Raw genomic sequence first — 20,271 nt, 5'->3', positions numbered from 1 at the left:
GAAAGGAAGTGAGTGGTAACAAACCCAGAGACAAGGGAACAACAGGTGATCTAAAATCTGTGGCAAGGAGGGTGTAGGAGGCCTGGTAGGGATTGATCAAGGGCAATGTAACCTAGAGGCATTACTGAAACCAAATGAAGGCTGAGCATGATGGTGGGACAAGAGGAAAGTCAAAGGAAATAGAGGAAAGAGCTAGGAGGCAAAGGGCATTTATAGAGGTCTAAATACAGACATGTTCATATGTAAATATATTTCTATGTGCTGATGGAGAAATAGATCTACGTGCATATATTTATAGGTTTAGTATTAAGGTAGCAGTTGGACATGGGACCTCTACTCAAGTACTCCCTCAATGCAAGAACACTTTGTTCTATTAAACTGGCATTCTATGATGCTCACCTTCCCAACAGGATTGCTGAAAACAAAATGGGTACATAGACAAATTGTGGTGGAGAAAGCTGATGGTTCCTGGCTATCAAAAGATATAGCATCTGGAGTCTTAAAAGCTGGAAGATAAACAAGCGGCTATGTAGCTGAGAAGCAACAACACCCACATGGAAGAAGCACACCAGTCTGTGTGATCATGAGGTGTCAATAGGATCAGGTATCAGACATCAAAGAACAAAAAATCATATCATTGTGAATGAGGAGGAGTGTGGAGTGGAGAACCAAAGCCCATCTGTAGGCAATTGGACTTCCCCTTACCGAAGGGTTACGCAAAGGAGACGAGCCAGTCAGGGTGCAATGTAGCAATGATAAAACGTACAACTTTCATCTAGGTTTTGAATGCTTCTTCCCCCACTGTCATGATCCCAGTTCTACCTTGAAAATCTGGCTAGACTAGAGCATGTACATGGGCACAGATCAGAGTTGGAAATACAGGGAATCCAGGACAGATAAACCCCTCATGACCAATAATGAGAGTAGCGATACTAGGAGGGTAAGGCAAAGGTGGGGGAAGAAAGTGGGGACCGATCACAAGTAGCTACATACAACTCCCTCCCTGGGGGACTGACAACAGAAAAGTGGGTGAATGGAGACATTGGTCAGTGTAAGACATTAAAAATTAATAATAATAAGTTATAAATTATTAAGAGTTTGTGAGGGAGTGAGGGTGAAGGAGGGAGAGCAGGAAATGAGGAGCTGATACCAAGGGCTCAAATAGAAAGAAAATGGTTTGACAATGATGCCAACATATGTACAAATGTGCTTGACACGATATATATATGGATTGGGATAAGAGTTGTACAAGCCCCCAATAAAAAGATTTAGAAAAGTGGTGAAGAAGTAAAAGATATGTGTGTTTGTTTATATATGTATGGATATGTAAATGCAACAGAGAAGCAGATTGACTTTGGGCCTCCATTGAAATTTTACCTCAGTACGAGAAGGATTTGTCCTAATCATATGATGTTGTATGATACTCACATAACTGACACAATCACTGAAGACAAATAGGTGCATGCGCAAATGTGGTGAAGAAACCTGATCGTGCCCAACTATGAAAAAATATAGTGTCTGGGGTCTTAAAGGCTTGGAGTTAAACAATAATGCTCCTAGCAGGGAAGCAGCAAAGCCCACATTGAGGAATTACACCAGCCTGTGTGATCATGAGGTGTTGAAGGGAAGACACATCAGAAGTTCAAAAACAAGTAACCAAATCTATGTGAAGGGGTGGAGATGTAGCGAAGATCCAAAACCCACCTGTAACATAATTGGATAGTCTCTCAGAAGGGCCACCCAGAAGGGATGATAAATCCAGGGTGAGGTATGGCACTGATGAACACATAGCTATCCTCTAGTTCTCAAAGATTTCCTCCCCTGCTATTCTGGTTTTTATTTGTTCTACCTCATTGATCATGTTAGATTTGCATATGTTCACTTAATATGTTTGAGATTGTTTGGTACTTCAAAGTCAAGATAGATAAGCCTTCAGAAACAGTAACAGGAGTAATGGTTCCTTGAGGGTATGGGAAGGGGGGAGGATGAGGAACTGGTAGCACTGATGACTGTTTAACCCCACCTGATGTTGGGGATACACTAGATGGAACAACAGAATTGTATGTATTTGGATATATTGGATTGTGTAAAATGGAACCAAAAAATTATTATAAGGGGGAAAAAGAGAAGGGTTCCTGTGCCAGAGGGGGCGGGGTTGGTATGGTAGGGTAGGGAGCTGATATCAAGGAGTTCAAGAAGAAAGAAAATGATTTGAAACTGACTGTGGTAGCAATTGTACAATAATGTTATGATATCCGTAAGAGCTCCCAAAAATGATTTTTGGGATATATATATCACGTTCAGCATATTTTTACTTGCATTTGGTATTAATGATATTTAATAACATCTACATTCTTTGGATCATCTCTCTTGGGAATCACCACAAATATGGGTATCTTCCAATTATTTGTCCTGGTGACCGTTTTCCAAATGTCTGGTATAGATGAACAAGTGCTTGCAGCATTGCATTTATTTGTTAAAACATCTCGACTGGTATTTTGTCCTTGGGATCTTATTTCTTGGCATTGCCTTCAGTGCGTCTTATATTTCTTCCTTCAATACCATTGGTCCTTGACCCTATGCTGCCTTCTGAAATAGTTGAACATGAGTCAGTCATTTTTGGTTCCATGACTCTACGCATTCTTTTCCTTTGCTTTGAATGTTGTCTCCATCATCATTCAATATTTTGCCTGCTTGTCCATTGGTAGGTGCTGTGGCGCTGGTTCTGACTCACAGCGACCTTATATGCAACAGAATAAAACTCTGCCCATTCTTATGTAATCTTCGCCCTCGTTCTAATGCTTTAACATTGCCATTTGATGCTAAATTTTTTCCTTAGTTCTTTCACCTTAAAAAATGTTGAGCATTTTTTTTAAAAATTGTTTTCTCTTCAGCTGTGTATACATTTCACGCTCGTGCTTGGTCTTCTCAAGCTACCCTTTGAAACCAGCTCTTTCATATCATTTCTTCTGTTTGCTTTCGCTCCTCTTCATTCAAGAGCAAGTTTCACAGTCTCTTCTAATATCCATTCTTTTCTCTTCCCCCCCATTTTATTCTTTTATCCCTTTCCTGTCTTTTTAATGACCTTCTGCTTCCTTCATGGAGGATGCCCTTGATGCCATTCCACAACTCAGGTGGTCTCCAGTCTTCATTCTCTAAATTTAGATGGAATGCACTCAACATCACAGAGCCCTGGTGGCACTGTGGGGTAAGGTTGGCAGTTCAGATCTACCATTGTGCAGAGGGAGAAAGATGTGGCTGCCTGCTGCAACAAGTCTTTAGTCTCAGAAACTCTACCCTGCCATGTACAGTCCCTATGAGCCCAAGTCAACTCTGTGGCTATGGGTTGTTGTATATTCGAGGTGGTACTTTTCCTTTCAATTTGTTTTAATTTTCTTCAGCTTCAACTTGAACTTGCATATGAGCATTTGATGTCTATTCCACAGGCAGCCTCTGGCCTTGTTCCCAGTGATGATATTGAGCTTCTTTATCATCTTTTATCACAGCTGTCGTCTATTTTATTCCTGTGTATTTCTTCTGGCAAGGACCATGTGGATAGTAGCCATTTAGTTGAGTGTATTCAAAATTGTGCCATGTTTTATTATTTTTTTATTCTACGTCTTTTTATTGGGGGCTCTTAACAGCTTATTCATGCATCAATTGTATCAGGCATAATTGTACATATGTTGCCATCATCATTTTCTAAATATTTCTATTTGAGTCTTTGGTATCAGATCCTCTTTTAAAAAATCATTTTTTGGGGGGGTGCTCACACAACTTTTTGGGGGCTGTTGTTTGTATGTTTTTATTATTTAATTTTATCATTTTATTGGGGCTCATACAACTCTTATCATAATCCATCCATCCATCCATTGTGTCAAGCACATTTGTACATTTGTTGCCATCATCATTCTCAAAACATTTGCTTTCTACTTGAGTCTTTAGTATCCGCTCCTCATTTTTCTCTCCCTCCCCCTTCCCCCTTCCCTCATGAACCCCTGATAATTTATAAATTATTATTTTGTCATATCATACACTGTCCGATGTCTCCCTTCACCCATTTTTCTGTTGTCCATCCCCCAGGGAAGTGGTTATATGTAGATCCTTGTAATCAGTTCTCCCTTTTTACTCCACCTTCCCTTCACCCTCCTAGTATCGCCACTCTCACCACTGGTCCTGAGGGATCATCTGTCCTGGATTCCTTGTGTTTCTGGTTCCTATCTGTACCAGTGTACATCTTCTGGTCTAGTTACATTTGTAATTGGGATCATGATGGTGGTGGTGGGGGAGGAAGCATGAAAGAACTAGAGGAATGTTGTATGTCTCATCTTTGCTACACTGCACCCTGACTGGCTTATCTCCTCCCCGCGACCCTTCTGTAAGGGGATGTCCAGTTGCCTATAGATGGGTCTTGGGTCCCCATTCTGCACTCCCCCTCATTCACAATGATTTTATTTTTTGTTCTTTGATGTCTCATACCTGATCCCTTTGACACCTCATGATCACATAGGCTGGTGTGCTTATTTCATGTGGGCTTTGTTGCTTCTGAGCTAAATGGCTGCGTGTTTACCTTCCAGCCTTTAAGACTCCAGATGCTGTATCTTTTGATAGCCAGGCACCATCAGCTTTCTTCACCATATTTTGGCTCTTCTTTTATCCCTCCCCTCCTGTCCCCCACCTTTGTGACCCCTTGATAATTTATAAATTATTATTTTCATATATTACACCATCCGCAGTCTCCCTTCCCCCATGTTTCTATTGTTCGTACCATGGGGGTGAGGCGTGGGGGTTGGGTCATCATTGTAGTTAGTTCTCCCTCCTTCCCCATCCACCCCTTCCCCCTACCCTCCTGGTATAGCTATTCCTAGTTTGGTTTCTCAGGGGTTTTTCTGACCTGGATTCCGTGTGTTGTGAGCTTTTATCTGTACCAGTGTCCAGGCAGGACAGGGGTCATAATAGTAGGGGATGAGGAAGCCTCAAAGAACCAGAGGAATATTGTGTGGTTCCTCGGTTCTATACTGTGCCCTGGTTCTATACATGCCCTCCTTGTGACATGGTTGTTGTTGTTTTTTTCTATGCCATAAAGTTTTATTGGAAGTTCTGGGGAAAGAGACGGGGTTAAGATACAGGGGCCTCTGCAGAAGGGCAGGAAGCCCAGGACTCAGGGGGCCCTGGTGGTGGGCAGGTCCTTGTAGTGAGCATCTTGGCCCTCGAACAGGCTGCGATAGATGGCAATCTCCTGCTCCAGCCGCCACTTGATGCACAAGAGCAACTGGTACTCTTGGTTCTGCCTCTCCATTGTCCAAGCACACGTCGCTCAGCTGGGCCTCCATGCTACTGATCATCACCTGGATCTGCGCCAGATGGGCTCCAAAGCATGCCTCCATCTCTCCCAGGGTGCCTTCCAGGGCGGCTTTCATGCTCAGCTGTAACTGCAGCTCAATCTCCAGGCTCTGGAGCATCTGCCGCAGGTCAGTTATTTCTGTCTTACTGACCTGGAGCTTCTCTGTGTGGCCAGCGACCTCCAGTTTCAGCTCCTCAGTCCTGCTGATGAACCACGCTTCAGCATCCTTCCGGTTCTTCTCGGCCATGATCTCATACTGGCTCCTCATGTCGCTCAGGATCTTGGCCAGGTGATGCCTGGCCACACTGACTTGGCCCACCAGCTGGGCCTTCAGGACGCTGATTTCCTACTCATGGTTCTTCAAGAAGGCCAGTTACTCCTTCAGCCCTTTGATCTGCATCTCCAAGTAGGCGCGGGCCAGCGTCAGCTCATCCAGCACCCGGCGCAGACCGTTAATGTCCACCTCTGCGCTCATGAATGGGGCCTGCTCCGTCTCAAATTTGGTGGTGAAGTCATCTGCTGCCAGGCGGGTGTTGTCGATCGGCAGCACGACCTTGGAGTTCTGGATGGTGGCACCGAGAATCTGGTCCCGCAGGTCCTCAAAGCTCTTGTAGTCGTGGCTGTAGTCGCGGGCGGGGCCCGGGCCCTGCTTCTGGTACCAGTCGCGGATCTTCACCTCCAGCTTGGTGCTGGCTGTCTCCAGGGCGCGCACCTTGTCCAGGTAGGAGGCTAGGCGGTCGTTGAGGTTCTGCATGGTGATCTTCTCTTTCCCGGAGAGGAGGCCGTCGGACGTGGACAGGACGACCGCATAGCTGCCGCCATGGTAGCCCCCGGAGGAGGACGAGGACACAAAGCGAGCGGGACTACACGGACACGCTGTGACCACCAGAGCCCCACTGGATGCTGGGCACCCGGAAGGAGCCATCAACTCCAAAGAACATGGAGCCGCCACCCAGCCCCTGAAGGATTAGGCGGACAAAGACTGGCGATAGCTGTAGGAAGTCATGGCGAGATTCAGTCGGAGAAGGCAGGAGATGCTGACTTTTGGAGCTGTGGCTGCAAGGGGAGTCGTGACATGTTCTAAATTGCATTATTTTAAATAGTGTTTTTGTGTTTTCTGGAGTTTCTAATCACACTTCTTTCTTGTTGATAGAAGGGCGTGCTTTTTGTCATTTCACCAACATGTTTCTCTTAGCCTTCTCTGTCTATTGCTCAAATCCTCATTTTCTTATTGGAATACTGAAATTAAAAGTAGTTTGTGAATACTGTGTCCTAAATTACCTTCTTCTGAAATTTGGCCCAAGAAATAATTAAGTCATGGAATTGGGATACATTCCTGGGGAATTTTTATTTGATGGCAAGGGGATGGAGGTTTGGTTAAAAATAAAGAGTGAAAACAAAAAGTATTCCAGATAACAGCACCAGATTGGAAGGACATGATTTTATTGTCTTCCTCTATTAAAAGTTAATACTTCAGGAAGGAGTTGGAATCGACTTGGTGACAGTTGATAACATTTGTTGGAATGTCTTGTTTAAAAAAATTCTTTAGGAAATCTTTTTTTTTTTTTGGTAGGAAATCTTATTTTAAGAGCTTTTGGAATTGTTTTGGAGCTTATTAATACAAAGCTTTAGGAGATTTGCTAATATGCTTTTTATTTCTTTTGGCACGTTGGAAGACATCAAGGGTTGAAAAATGGAAAAACTGATTCACACTGCAATGCTGTTTTCCTAGAACTAGTTTTCCTAGGAGAGTCTGAAATAATGTTTAATTATTTTAAATATTAGGGGTATATTACTCAATACGCACAGGCTTAATTGTGTTTACCGTACCACACTGTAGTGCACAATTTCAGCTGACTTTCACTGGGTGAAAATGTGCACCACAGTGTAGTCCGTAAACACAATTAGCCTGTGCATACCTTGCTTACTGAGTTAAGTCACCCCTGCTCCTAATTGAGGAGCGTTCTCAATTAGTGAGGAAGCTATGAGGTGTTAAAAAGATTAACAGCCATTAAAGGGACAGATATTCTTTGTGTGAGTAGATGGTGGAGCCAGATGCTTGCTAGGGAGATTCATGGCTTAAGGCCATACATATTTCCCTGATGGTGACTGGCCTGGGCATTGTAAATATGGGACACCTGGCATGGTGAGAGAGGACGGGCGGTTTCCTGCACTTCCAAACAGTCCGGGCAGGCCTCCTTTACAAGCGTCATAATGTTTCTGATTCAGAACACCTCGTTTCCCTGGATTTTAAACGATGGCTCCTTACTGATAAATATGAGTCATTGGCAGTTGTAGTTTAAGACCATTTGTCAGCTTGATGAGTTTAGGAGAGATTACTTTCAGATTCAGCAGTGAACCAAAGAAGTAGTTTTTCAGAATTACTGATTTTCATAAAAAAGACTGTTGAATTTTGAGGGAGGCATGGGAAATGACGAAAACGTAGAACCATGGGACACTTATGCCCATATGTGGCCTAATATCACTGCTTACATATGAGATTCGAGAGTGGACAGCTTGGGTTCGCATCACGTCCCCGACACAGGTTCCTTGGGCAAAGTGCATAACTTTTAAAGCCTCATTAAAATAGGCATGAGATAATGCATGTAAAGTGCTTATAACTGTGCCTGGAGCATTATAAGTCCTCAGTAAATTATTCATTCCATCACTAAGGTGATGATGGTTGAATGAGGGGCTCCAGGGGAGCCAGTAGCTTTCTTAATTCTGCTCTGAGATGAAAGGTTTTGTTTGGAGACAAAGCTTTGCAGATGGAAGGGATTGTGAGCTGCTACAGGAAAAGCTCTCAGGAAGGAGAATGACAGGGAAACAGGGCTTTAGAAGAGATCCGCCGAGGGTGTGTATGTTTGCAGGGTACGTAGATACACTCGCAAGGTTTCGCTGAGGTCTGCTTTACATTTAATACTGGTTATGGGTACTATCCGAAGCAGCCCTTGTACCATGGTAGGGGAAGCACTGGACTACTAACCACAAGGTTAATGGTTCAAAGCCACCAGCTGCTCTGAGGGAGAAAGATGAACCTATCTGCTGCCCTTATGATTTACAGCCTGTGGTCACTATGAGTCATAATAGTCTATGGCATTGTTTTGGGTTAGATTATCCTAAGCCATCAACAAAGTATAGGAGAATATTGATACATAGTCTTTACTCCTGTGCAACTAGCAAACTCACTCCCCTACAAACACCAACAGCAAAACCCAACTTTAATGAAGTACAGCTTACAGGATTAAGTGTTTAACTTAATGATTTCCAGTAGATTTACTGAGTTGGGAAACAATGTCTGCAATCCAATGTTGGAATGTTCTTTCACTCCCAATAGATGGGACTGGCTGTTTACAGTTAATTTCTGTTCCTCACGCCAGGAAGCCATTAATCCTCTTTGTGCAGTACGCACAGGCCTGGGAGACTGTGGTTGGTGCTGGGTGGTGGTTTGACACACAGGGGCCTGAAGTACAGCAGAATGCAGCACTGGCTATCCCTGTGTCATCCTCACCTGGGTTGCTATGTTTCAGGCCGTTGTTGCAGCCACTGAGGGACTAATTTTTGCTGACCATCTACTTTACGAAGCGTGATATCCTTCTCCAAGGACCGGTCTCTTCCTAATTTGTGTCCAGGGTACTTGAGATGAAGTATCACTGTCCTTCAAAGGAACATTCTAGAGAAATTGTGAATCAGGCTATAGGAAGTGGTAGTCATCTGGTGTGTGTTCAGTAGGGAAAAGTTTTAATTACTTCACTCAATAACATTTTGCTTTCAAACACCGTGCAATTCCATTTCCGCATTTGGCCAAAATGTTGTAAAGGCTAATGAAGAGCAATTGCCGTTTCTGTTCGCTTTAAAGGATTCTAAAATTTTTGGTAGAAAATGAAATGTTGCATATTGACGTCTAAGGTGTTATTAGAGAGAGGTATACGAATAAACCGGTAACTGCTGCTGTGGAGCCCATGCCCCCCCTACAAAGCAGAGTAGAGCTGCCCACAGGGCAGCCGAGGCTGGGGCATTTATGGAAGAAGACCATCTCTCCCTTCCCCGGGGAGCAGCGGTGGGTTTGAGTCTCGGGGGCTGCAACATTGCTCCACTTTTATTGAAGTTTCCTCGCTCTTAGGAAAGTTAATGAGCAGCTGCTTGTCTTTCAGTTGTGCTGCAGTGGTGTCGGGGGTTCTTGTAATTCTGGAAGCTGTGCTTGTTTCTGCTACTTCAGGTACCAGCAGGGTCCAGCCTGCTGGCAGACAGGCTCAGAAGGGATTCTGGAATAAGACAGACGAAGAAGGACCACTGATCGATTTCTGAAAACAACAAACACCAAACAAACAACAACAAAATTAACTGGCCAGTGAAAACCCGATGGATCGCAAAGGAATATTGTCTGAGAGAGTTATGGAAAATAAGCCCCTCCGGTTGGAAAGCACTCAGAAATAGGACTGGGGGCAAGGAGCTGTCTCCTCAAAGTCAAGGCAGCTGAGGGTGGAGTCAAGTTTTGGGCCCCTTTATTTGTTGAGGTGGCCCTTCTCATAATGAGAAGAAACAGTTGCGAAAATCCACTACACACTGGAACAGGGAATGTACAAAGCAGGAATCATGAAAACGTGAAACCTGCCAGTGAGGAAATGGAACACTCAGCAGAGATGGACTGGACCTGGACGGGGCCACTTGGAACCAGACCATCAGGTAACCTCTCATGTGTCAAATGACCACTTGAAAGAGGAGTGGTGTGGCCTCAACAGAAAGACTCTCCTGAAGTAGGGCACTGCCAATATCGGCAACCTCCAGGAAAGGTCTCCTTAACAGCCGGTCATAGGTAGAGGACACAAACGTGCTTGCTGCAAGTGAAAAGAAGTTGAAGCCTTGCTGAGGAACATCAAGACTATCGGTTTCAGTACGGATTGCAACTCAATTTAGCGAAAACAAAAATCCTCAAAACTAGAACAATAGGTCACACTATGATAAGAAAAGATTGAAGTTGTCAAGAATTTTATTTTGCTTGGATACACATCAGTGCTCATGGAAGGGGCAGTCAAGGAATCCAAGGACATGTTATGATACAGGGCAAATTGGCTGCCAAAGACCAAGTATGGAAGAGCCAGGATTTCACCTCAGGGGCTAATCTATATGCCCAGCAGTTAATGTGAGAGGCTGGCTACGTGAAGAAGAACACAATATTAGGCTTGGAGGAAGACACACTACGCCAGCATACAAATAACCTCATCTTCTTTGCTGAAAGGGAACTTGGATGCCCTGACTGTTGAAAATCAAAGACTACAGCTCTCAATGTAGATTATACCTTAGCCTAAAGAAGACACAAATCCTTTCAGTGGTACCAATAAGCAACATCATCATAATGGAGAAAAGATGAGAGGGTTTACGTAGATCCACTATTAATATCAATTGAAGCAGTATTTAAGAACTCAAATGACATAGTAGGTAACTCTGCTGCAAAAGACTTATTCAGAAGGTTAAAAGCAAAATATGTCAATTTGAGCAAAAAGGAGTGCCTGATCCAACCTATGGTATTTTCTATGCACACGTGCATGCAGAAGCCGGACAATTAATAAAGCCAGTGATGAATCGATGTATATGAATTATGGTATCAGGAAGAACACTGAATACCCCAGAAGAAAGAATGTTTGTGTTGGAAGAAGGACTGACAGAATGCACCTTAGACTAGAATGGTGAGACTTACCTCAGGTACTTTGCACATCAGGAAGGATTTATGCTTGAGGAAAGACATCTTATTTGGTCAAATAGAGGGTCAGTAAAGCCAGAGGAAGACAGCCAGTGGTAAAAAAAAGGCCACGCAACTGCAACAGGGAGCTCCCACGAGAGGACCAGGAGCCTGGTGCCAGCTGGGCAGTGTCTAGATGGTTGTTGTGAGTCAGCACGGACTCAGGGACACCTCAGAAGGACCACATGCCGCCTCCCTCCTCTCCTCTTCATTTGTAAAAGAATTATGTTGTTGCTATGAGTTATTTAGTAGAGAGTATTTAACTGGGTCTCAAATACCTCTTGTTCCAGAGGCCACACTTATCAATATTTTGCTACGTCGCCAGTCTATTCTCTAATCTATTCTCTCCCCACCCCCTCCTCAGTTGAAGAACTTTTAAACACATCCCAGATGTTGATCAAAATGTTTTTGTCCTGTGTGGATATGTCTCAATAGTGTGTGGATTAATTTCCTATACAATAAAATCGGCATTTGGATTAATCTGTTACCTAGCTCAAAACCAAACTTTCGGGGCTGTTTTAGACTGTCTTTCAAAGTTGTTTACATCCCAGCTCAAAGGAGCCCAGCTCCACACCCTGCATTAACTCTTTAGTGGTGCTGGTGGGAGGGAGGGGCATAGCGGCTAGTTGAGGAAGTAGTGCTTTTGTCTATTTCATAGTTTCTTCTTTATGTACTTGCCTCATTCCTGTATGCCAGTGGGAGGCCCTGGGTGGTGTGGAGCTTTAACAGACTCCTTTAACTGCCACGTTAGAAGTTGAAATTCGCCCTAGAGACAGTTTTGAAGAAATGGCTGGTGATCAACATTTAACTTCTGAAAAATGCGCACAGTGTGATTCTGACACACAGTGGAGGCACCATATATCACCACGGACTCTTTGGCAACTGTTTAAAATACCTGTACCAGTGGCTTTAACCTGGGGGGATGATATACACCCCATAATGTCTTTGGTTGTGGGGGGGTGGTTGTGTTGTCACAATCCAATGAGATGAGACCCGGGATGTTGCTAAACATGCTTCAGTATACAGGACAGACTCCCACACCCACCACACACACAGCAGAGAGTTATCTGCCCCTTGAGATTGTGAGACCTATTCCATTCCTGAAGAATGGAAATTAGTTCTGCAGCTTGACCTGCATTTCAAGATAGGTCTCTTGAACCAGGTTCAGAATCACCTCTCTGACTTATTACTGTTCTGTGTCTTGGTCTGGGTGCTGCTGACGTGGTTCATTGTGGAAAAAAAAAATCATGATTGAATTGTGTTTTTCTTCTACAAATTCAATTTTAATTTTGAAAGTGTACTTTTAAAAAAGTGGAGTGCTTCTAGGGTGGAGTGGGTAGCGTGGGCTTGCTGACCACAGGATGGCTCTGTGGGAGGAGGTGCCCCGTTCTCCTCCCCTGTGGGATTTGGGAAAGGCATTTTGATCTGAAAGAGCCAGCAAAGGTGGGGAATACATTAGGGGTGTGCTGGGAACTCTCCTTTGAGAGATGTCTTAAAGCCAGTGACGCTCTGGTCTCTGATAAATAATTGGAAGGAAAAGCAATGAATTTTTGCCTGACAGTTGGTCCCAACTGGAGGCCGGGCTTCGTTTGCAAACGAAAGGGCTGCTGTCGGAGTAGGTGGAATCACAATGGGGCCGACTCTTTTCACATTAACGTGTAAAGGAATCTCCAGGGGTGATCAATGGGGGCTGCTGGACTCATTAGTGGTAAACAAAGCAGAAGAGTGACCTCGAAATTTTTTTTTTAATTAAAAGAAAACAGGGTCTCCTAGAAGTTTGCCTGGGGATGCTCTTGGTTAGGATTTTGATGACTTGCCCTGGAGAAGTGTGCTCAGGTTACAAGGAGGCAGGGGCCCCTCTTCCCCTGGGAGCCCGCTTGCCCAGGGTCGCTCTGCAGGGGGATCCTTCTGAGGGTGAGGTCTGAGGACCAGTTGACTCAGCTGCTCTCCCGTTACCAGAAGGTAGAAGGTCTGAGGCTAAACATGGCCTCCGATCCCTCCACCATTCCTGTTTCTTACCTAACCAGGGCGGGGGCGAGAGCGTGGGGAGAGAGATGCCTGCCTTTCTCTGTGTGCAGCAGAGAGAGGTCTGGTTCTGTCTTTAAAGTCAGCTTCAAAGAAAATGATTAGGGAAAAGAATGTACAGATGTGCTTTATACAATTGATGTATGTATATGTATGGATTGTGATAAGAGTTGTATGAACCCCTAATAAATTGTTAAAAAAAAAAAGTCAGCTTCTTGGGACTTTGTAAAGTCCTAAGGTGATTGCACTTCAGGATGGCGCTTGTTCCTGTGCCGTGCAGGGCTGTGCCTTTCATCTAACGCTTGCCCCACAGCAACGTGGGGACGCTTTCTGGGGCTGAAAGGGTTGCTGTGGAAGGTGGCTTTACCATTTCCTAGAAATGAGGATGGGAAATGACTCTAAACTCACACATGCAATTGTAGGCGTCCCACCTCTGGGAAACTGAGGCTGCATTCCTTGTGTTTCCCACTCCCTGTCACGTAGATATCTCTCTCTCTCTCTCTCTCTCTCTCTCTCTCTCTCTCTCTCTCTCTCTCTCTCTCTCTCTCTCTCTCTCTCTCTCTCTCATTGCCTCCTGGCTCTTTTGTTGGCATCAGTTCAAGCCCCAACCAGTTTTTAAACAACTGCAGGCTGGAGACTGTCCTTGGTAAACTCGGTGGGACGAGAGAAGTTCTGGGCACCCAAGAATTCGAATGTGTTTGCTGCCTCTCCACATGTTCGGACATCATGTTTGGACTGTCTCTTCCCAACGTAAGGCTTGTGAGAAAGGGGCAGAAGTTAGGGATGGTTAGGATGGTGGCCTAGCTGCAAGGAAACCTCCACCAGCTGCCGTCTTTTCAGTGACCCAGCAGCCCGCTCAAGGCTGTGGCGCGGAGCGGTGAGAATGGGGGAGATACTCAGAGGGCTGTCAGATCGGCAGGCACTGGAACAATGGCAGGCTAAGGCAGAGTGAGCAAGCGGAGCAGACTCTCGCCGAGTCCTTTAGAAGCATGATTTATGTCCATTCACAGCACCCTGTGAGGTTACATTTTACCAGTACAGATGGGGCAAAGGCAAGGAAAAATTAGCTGACTGGGTAGTTGCAGATATTCAGTGTAGCTTCCTTCTGTCACCAGACCTGAATTTTTTTCCCCCACAACAGTTTTATTGGCATCTAATTCATATATCAGATAATTCATTAGTTAAGACACATCAAGAAGAGTGGTAAAATGTGCTTGATATAATTGATGTATGGATTGTTATAAGAGCTGTAAGAGCCCCCAATAAAGTGATTTATTAAATTTTTTTTTTAATTTAAAGAAGAGTTGTACAATTATTTCCACAATCACGTTTAGAATATTTTCTTCAATCTTGCACTCATTGTTATTAGCTCCCCATTCCCACCCACCCAACCTGCTCTGCCATGCCCCCAAAGGAACCATGACTCCAGTCTCTGTAGATTTACCAATCCTGAACTCTATAGACAGAAAAACATTTTTTAAAAACCTGACAACAGTAAAAACAACAAGACTAATACAGTAAAACAGAAGTAAAGCCTCAGTAGAAAAGAAAGAAATATATTAAAAACTAAAACAAATTAAAGTGGATCAAAAGGAAGACCTGAGGATAGGGTACTACATTTTAACCTAAGGGCATCTGCAGCTATTTGCTTTCCAAGGCAGTCTGCATATTAGCAAGGCTAGTCACACCCTTTGTCCAAGGTTAGAGGGGATTCTCCAGGGGCTTAATCCAGTGTGTTTCCCCAGTTACTTTTTGTTTTTTAACTAAAACGGCTTTAAAATTGGTCTGAAGGGAGATCACATGATAAGATATTACATTTTGGCCTAATTATATCTGTCATAATTGACTTTACAATGCTCTATCTGATAACAGGGCAATTCACATCCTTCAGCTATAATTGGAGAGGATTCACAAAATCCATGTTTGGATCTTGCAAATGGATTCTGGGCTTCTACTGTCATCCATAACCTCCTCGAAACCAGGTGTTCACAGTGTCAGCTCTGCTACCACTCCCTCCTTTACATTTGGATTATATTATTTATAATCATTGGATCACACAGGCTGCTGTGCTTTTTCTATGTGCACTTGGTTGATGCCTCACTTAGGTGGCTGTTTGTTTGAAAACAAGCCTGTAGGACTCCAGACTCTATTCTTTCAGACAACCAGGCACCATCTAGTTCCTTCACCACACTTTGCTAGAGCACCCATGTCTTCAGTGATCTCTTCATGAGGGTGAGTATCAAGCAGGGCCATGGCAAATGAAATAATTATTCTTAGATTAGAGCTAAATAAAGTGCAATCCCAAATCAATTCGTGCATCTATGGTTTATATATGTCTCTGATTTACCTTAGAGACATCAGACCCAAAGTTTTTAATGCCAGATAAGCATTGTCTCTCATTAGAAGTGCATGACTGTTGGGAAATGCCAAGGCTTCAGCCATATGTCCACTACAGGTGACCTTCTAAGACACTATAGATGCCTCATACATACTTTAAAACTTTCACTGTTCTAGAGTCACTGCTGACTCACAGTAACCCTTTCACTGCCATAGAGTCATCGGTAGAACTGCCCCTGCGAGTTTCTGAGTCTGTAGCTCTTTATGAGAGTAAAAGGCTCCATTTTTCTCCCTTGGAGTGGACTGGTGGCTTCAAACCACTGACCTTCTAGACCACAGCCCAGTAAGTAACCCACTGCCCTACCATCGCTCCTTGCCTGTTTCAATATGAGCTTTGGTATTCCCAAATATTTGCATCTTTTCCAGTGAGGGATCAAAGCATGCAGGTCTCTACATTGGGATATGGAAGCTGCAATGGAAACCAGAAGGGATGGGGAAGTTATGCGGAGCCAGAGGGTAGCAGGAAAAGGATAACTTAAAAAATGGATTGATTAGAAAATCAAAGAGGTGGTTAAACTCCAGGGGTGGCGTTGGTGCCTGCCTCCGTTAGACTGTCACAAGAGTTTGCCTCTGTCGGAGCCAGTTTTCCTCCGTGAGAAGGTGTGTGAAAGCATTTCATTCTGTGGAGCACCAGGCAGACGCCTAAGCCGGGGAACTGCTATGGCGATCAAACAGTCAACGGTTCTCAGCACAGCAGTTCTCGTTTTAGGTGGAGAAGCCTGGTGGCATTGTTGGGTAATCTGTCATAACAGCAAGGTGGGGGTTCAAACTCACCGCCTGGTCCTCTGGAGAAGAGGCGGCTATCTACTCCCTTAAAGACTTTGGCTTCAGAAGTCCCGTGTAGATGGGTCAGAGTCGATTCGATGGCAATTGATTTGGTCCCTTTAAGATTAGAGGAGTTGATTTTCAAATCGGATGGTTTCAATAGATGAGAACATAGAATACATGTTGCTGGTTTTAATGTTGTGATTTTTGTTATTGCTTTTAAATACAAATGCATTAGCTTGTAAACAACAAAAAAGCTAAGTATTGAGAATAAAGGGGAAGAAATAGAGAGAGATGAGAGGATGTTTGGAACAATTGTTACTATACTCCCCCCCCCCCCCAATGTGAAGTAGTTACTTGGATGAGTGGTAATTACAGGCTAGTCCAGGGCCCAGCCATTGAAATACTCACCCAAGTTCAAGAGAAAAAAGAAAATTTGCTTTGAAATAAGACCTGATTTGAGTTCCAGCCTTTACTAGCGGTACAATGCTGGATAATTTACTTACCCTCCCTAAACTCGCCTTTCTTCTCTAAAGTGAGGATAATGGCAAGGATTAACTGAGATGATTGGTATCTATGTTTATATATAAAACCAAAAACTTAGCACTGAATTGGTGTTCAGTAACTACTTGTTTTTCTCCTTTTCTGTTGCTTGCTTTTGATAAGGTTATTATTTATTACTCAGGGCCTGAAAACAAGAGCCCTGATAACAAAGTGGCTGGTCATACATCGAGCTGTGATCTGCAAGGTCAGCAATTCCAAACCACCTGCTCCTCTAGACAGGTCTTGTTACTCCTATAAGGGTTACAGGCTTGGAAACCCACAAGGGCATTCATTCTACCCTGCCCTATCAGGTATCCACACAATGGCAGTGAGTTGGGAGGCTTAATAGTTAAGCGCTCAGCTGCAAACCAAATGGTTGGCAGTTCAAACTCAGCCTCTCCATGGAAGAAAGAAATGAAGATCTGCTTTCATAAAGATTACAGCCCAGAAGACCACCTGGGGTTCTTTTAGTCTGTCACCTAGGTCATTACAAGTCAGAATCAGCTGCTCAAAACAGGGCCTGGGGAATGTAAACTCTGCTGTCCCTAATCCTCCTGGCTAATTGTGTGTGGCTGTCAGAGTAACGGGGAAGCACTTCCTGTTCCTGTTGACTGTGGGCCCCTGTGATTTCTGAGGCTCAGTGTTTGGTGGTGATTAGAGCATTTCTACTACAGAGCCCTTTGGTGGTTGTGAATAGGATCTGTTTGCCTTATAAAATTGTAGCTGCCACTATGAATTAATTTCTCCATAGAATCTTTATTTAATACTTCCTATTGAGGAATTAGACTAAGCTAGAATGGAGAGTCCGTGGTCAGGATAGGGTTGAACAACCATCGAGTGAAAGCAAATGCTTCATAAGTCTTTGTAAGGAAAGCCGATGGCTGGTATTAACCATTAGGGTAGTTTAAAAAATAAAATCCATGGTAGTTCTCCTCTGTCCCCATGATAATCCCATCTTTGCTCCAGTCAGCAAAGATGCAGGGAGATGTCAAAAAAGGCCTCCTAGGACCTGGAGGTGGGGTGGAGAAAAAGTGAGGGGGGTGGAGTTGGAAGCAAGTGGGCTTGGTGTAGTGGGTTAGTCTGCTAGAAGCTTATACTGGGATTTGAACTCTAGCTATGATGCAACGGTAACATCCAGTCATTTTCATCTAGTGCTTTACAGTGTTTTCTGAGCGCACCATCCATTGATTTCTTTAACCCCACAGGCCTTTTTTATAAGCTAGATTAGGTGGATATTTCCCTTTGGGGCTTAAAAAGGTTATGTGGTTTGCCCAAGATCACACGGTAATTAATAGAACTATTCTCTCAATTTGGAATGAGTTTTCTCTCTTTTCCAGGACCCACACCAACCCTCCAAACTCACTGCCATTGAATTGATTCTAAATCATAGTGATCCTGCATGGCAGGGAAGGACTGTCCTTCAAGATATCCAGGGCTGTAACTCTTTATAGAAGCCAACTGCCACATCTTTTCTCCTGGGGGGTGACTGGCAGGTTCAAGCCACCAACCTCTCAAAATCTCACAGCGCAAATATTCTCTATCTAAAAATGTAGTCGCTTAAGAAAGCTATTTCTGGTTCTGTGCCCTGTCAACTTTGCTTTTTACTTCTGTACAGGTTTTTAATTAGGGTCTTTCTGCCCCCAATTCACCCTTCAGTACCTGCTCTACTCCAATGAATGGGTCCCTACGCATTTGTTCTGTACATGGAACACACAGACAGCAGAGGGCACTGTAGGGATGCTGCAGGAGTTAGGGAGCGGCTCTTTCTGGCTCCAGTGACTGCAGTGTTGGTTTTCTTTTTTTTTGCTCTTGCTCTTGCTGCAGTCTGTGAGCGTGACACTGTGTGCAGCAAGCACCCCCAGAGTGTAGTCTCTTGGTGACCTTGCAGCCTTTAAGTAGGTCCCAGTGACCGCCTGGGTGTTTTTCTCCTAATAAGAACAATGGCATATGGTGGAGGCTCAAGCTAACCGAAGCACCCAGCTGGCTCTGCACACCTGCCTGTCAGCCTGGAATCCCCCTGTAGCCCGAGGGCTATTTCCCCCTGCTTACCTAGTGTGGCCAGTTCTAGTGAACATCACCAGCCAGTGAGCTGCATCTGTGACCTTTCCTTCTCAAAGTCTGCACCTGGCCTTGAGTTGAAATGCCTCTTCGAATTTGCTCTTTCTTGGGTACCCTTATATTATCTAGGCATTTATACTTATAGTGTCCTTACGTGATTGTTGGGAGAATTCTCGCTGACCTTTGGGAAAGACCCAGGTTCAGTTCTCCGACAGTGCCCTTCCTGCCTGTCGTTGGAGGCATGTGTGTTGCCATGACGTGAATGGGTTTCCACAGAGCTTGCAGACTAAGACTAGGAGGAAAGGCCTGGTGGCTTATTTCTGAAAACCACACAGTGTAACCCTTAAGGATCACAATAGGCTACTCCCACGACTTATCCCAGGGATGGCACAGGACGGGGCTGTGCTTTCCACTGTGCCATGAGTTTGCCAGGAGTCGGGGGCTAACTGGATGCCCATTAACAACAAAAGATGTTCCCTTATTCCAGTTGAGTAATTATTGTGTGATTTCTCTCGATTGGATTCAGACTGATACAGCCTCCCTCCACTGCCAAATATCCTCAGACTCAATATGACTCCACCACTTGTCTGTCACTTTGTCCTTCTGTGGTCACTTGCCTGTTGGCTGTGATGCTGGAAGCTTCATCACCCGTATTTCATAGGTCAGCAGGGTGGCCCAAGGTGAACGGGTTTCAGCAGAGCTTCCAGATTAAGAACAGGCTGTGACAAAAAGTAGAACCCCTTCAGAGGAAATACCACTGAACACCATTTGCATAGCAGTAGAACATGGTCAGATACTAAAAATGTCAGGGTGACTGCCCACATCTGTCCAACTGGTAAACTGTCTTAAGGACCGCAAACCCCAAACCACTGTCATGGAGTCCCTCTGATTCATACTGCCCACACGGTTTCTAGGACTGCAAAGCCTTTCTGGGGCAGATACCCCCATCGCTCGCCCTGGGAGCAGCTAGTGGGTTTGATCCACTGGCCTTTTGCTGTTAGCATCCCGTCGCCTAGCCTGAGTGCCAGCAGGGGGTTTTGTCTGTTAAATTAGCAGCGTTTCTCAACCTGTGGGTTGAGACCCCTTTGGGGATCGAACGACCCTTTCATAGGGGTTGCCCGATTCATAACAATAGCAAAATGACAGTGATGAAGTAGCAACGAAAATAATTTTATGGTTGGGCATCATCACAACAGGAGGACCTGTAGTATTAAAGGGCCGCAGCATGAGGAAAGTTGAGATCCACTGGATTAGAGAGGCATGTTTCGAATCCCTTGTCATTTATTTCCATACTGTGCAAATAACCAGCAGCTAATGAAGGATGAGTCTGTTGCTGTTGTGGTTGTTACTGGTGTCATGGAGAGATGGGGGGATGTGGGTGGAGAGAGGTGGTTATAAT

The 20,271-nt window shown here is 44.4% G+C and overlaps 1 protein-coding gene and 1 pseudogene across 2 annotated transcripts in view; one reads left to right on the top strand and one right to left on the bottom strand.

Moving 5' to 3' along the window:
• Nucleotides 1-20,271, top strand: part of AFF1 (ALF transcription elongation factor 1) — a 280,369-nt gene that overhangs the window by 31,610 nt on the left and 228,488 nt on the right. The gene's annotated exons all lie outside the window — the stretch shown is intronic.
• On the bottom strand, nt 5,162-6,350 carry LOC142443082 (keratin, type I cytoskeletal 19 pseudogene; annotated as a pseudogene).

Source organism: Tenrec ecaudatus, chromosome 3, assembly GCF_050624435.1.
Source record: "Tenrec ecaudatus isolate mTenEca1 chromosome 3, mTenEca1.hap1, whole genome shotgun sequence".
Taxonomy (NCBI): domain Eukaryota; kingdom Metazoa; phylum Chordata; class Mammalia; order Afrosoricida; family Tenrecidae; genus Tenrec; species Tenrec ecaudatus.
The sequence above is the reverse complement of the archived record's forward strand: the minus strand, read 5'-3'. Positions and strand labels throughout refer to the sequence as shown.